The sequence below is a fragment of the Mandrillus leucophaeus genome, unplaced genomic scaffold, assembly GCF_000951045.1.
Source record: "Mandrillus leucophaeus isolate KB7577 unplaced genomic scaffold, Mleu.le_1.0 Scaffold554, whole genome shotgun sequence".
In the NCBI taxonomy this organism is placed as follows: domain Eukaryota; kingdom Metazoa; phylum Chordata; class Mammalia; order Primates; family Cercopithecidae; genus Mandrillus; species Mandrillus leucophaeus.
In genome coordinates this window covers 1,089,613-1,091,792 of record NW_012105964.1, presented here as the reverse complement: position 1 = coordinate 1,091,792, position 2,180 = coordinate 1,089,613, and positions in this window count along the sequence as shown.

Here is a 2,180-nt window from a genome sequence, read left to right as displayed (position 1 = left end):
CCCAAGCTGGAGTGCAATGGCACGATCTCAGCTCACTGCATCCTCCACCTCCTGGGTTCAAGTGATTCTCCTGCCTCAGCCTCCTGAGTAGCTAAGATTATAGGCGCACACCACCACGCCCGGCTACTTTTTTGTATTTTTAGTAGAAACAGGGTTTCACCATGTTAACCAGTTAGCCAGGCTCGTCTTGAGCTCCTGACCTCAGACGATCTGACTGCCTCGGCCTCCCAAGTGTTGGGATTACAGGTATGAGCCACCACGCCCAGCCAGCCACTTAATCTTAAAAAAAAGTTAAGAGGTGCTTTGCTCAGCCTGGGGCTCTCAGCATGTCATTTGTCCTCAGAAGTGAGTGTGACACATATATAGAAGATACAACCTCCTCTCCAAGGCATTCTAGACAAAATTAATTGGTCTTCTTAGTTCTCTTATTGCCCTTTCTTTGCTCAGCAAATTATGAACCTCTAAAGGGCGAAGATATGTGAAGAAATTTCTGTGCTTTATACAAGGTGCACTTTACAGAAAAGATAGTCAATAAATGTGTTGAATCAAAGTAAGATACAAAGACTACAAGACATTCACCAACATAATAAGGACAATGTATAGGCATATTTCTGTAATGTAACTTGTAATCTTTGTTATCATAAAATTCAGAGTTAGATATTCTTACAGCATTTGTCCTATTTAGATCCGTTCTCTGCCATGCTACTCTATCATGTAACGAGCCTAATTTGGAAAACTGAAATGTTTGCCCCCTGGGTTTTTCCCTTCAGAATTTAGCACTTATTAAGTTTACATGCAGTTTACTTTCACAGCAATAATCTGGCAATTAAATCTGTGTAAGGAATGGTATTTCTAACAGATTGTTGCAAATTATATACAGACAACGTTTGAAATTTATTAACTTACATCTCTTATTTTAGCCTATATAATAGGACAATATTTATTCCAGTTGAGCTCTCATTGAACATGAATAGAGATTTGCTTTGTTTATTTCAAATAACAGAAGCAGTACTACCAGTGTTAATGCATGGGGTAGAAGTAAGAGAGAAAGAAACTTTACAAAATTCTCATACTAGGAACTTCAGCACAGCAGGGATTCAGTTATGGGGAAATGGCCCCAAAGAAACTCTAGGAATCACAGCATCAGGGATTTGTGACCCTTTATGCTAATATTTCACTACCCACATGACTTTGCTTTTCTCTTCCTCCATTTAGACTTTCCTTCCTTTCTTCCTACTGTGAAATTGACTTCCTTACCTTCTTCTCTATCACCAGTGTGACCTTCGTGGCCTAATTACCTCTTAAAGGTTCCACCTCTTCATTCTGTTACAACAGCAACTAAATTTTAATGTGAGTTTTGGTGGGGACATTCAAACCATAGCACATAGAATGTTGAGCATCTTTTCATATACTTATGCCATCTATCTTCTTTGGTAAAGGACCTGTTCAGGTCTTTCGCCCATTTTTAATCAGGTTGTTCTTTTTTTATAGTTTTGAGATTTAAGCATTCTTGGTATATTTTGGATAGCAGTTCTTTATAAGATTTTACAAATATTTTCTTCTGGTCTGTGTCTCATTCCTTTGAAAATGTCTTTCACGGGGCATTTTTTTTTTTTGATGAGGTCTCACTCTGTCACCTAGGCTGGAGGGCAGTGGCACAACCATGACTCACTGCAACCTTGAATGTCTGGGCTCAAGAGATCCTCCTGTCCCAGCCTTCTGAGTAGCTAGGACTACAGGCTCACAATACCACACCGAGCTAATGTTTTATTTATTTATTTTTTGGTAGAAATGGAGTCTGCTATGTTGCCCAGGCTAGTCTCAAACTCCCTGGCTTCAAGCAATCCTCCTGCTTTGACCTCCCAAAGTACTAGAATTAAAGGTATGAGCCACTGCCTTCAGCCAGAAGTTTTAATTTGAGTGCAGTACAGCTTATCTCCTAGGGTCTGCATGGCCTCCCAAATTCATGTATTGAAACAATCCCCATTGTGGTATTAAGTGGGAACTTTGGGGAAAGGCATTAAGAGATAAATCCTGTTGGGTGGCACCCTTGTTGATGCCTTATAAATCAGTTAGAGGGAACTACTTGAGGATGTTTTTGCCCCTCCACCTTTCACCATGTGAGGACACAGCATTTATACCTTTCTGCCATGTGAAGATGCAGCAAGAAGGCTCTCACC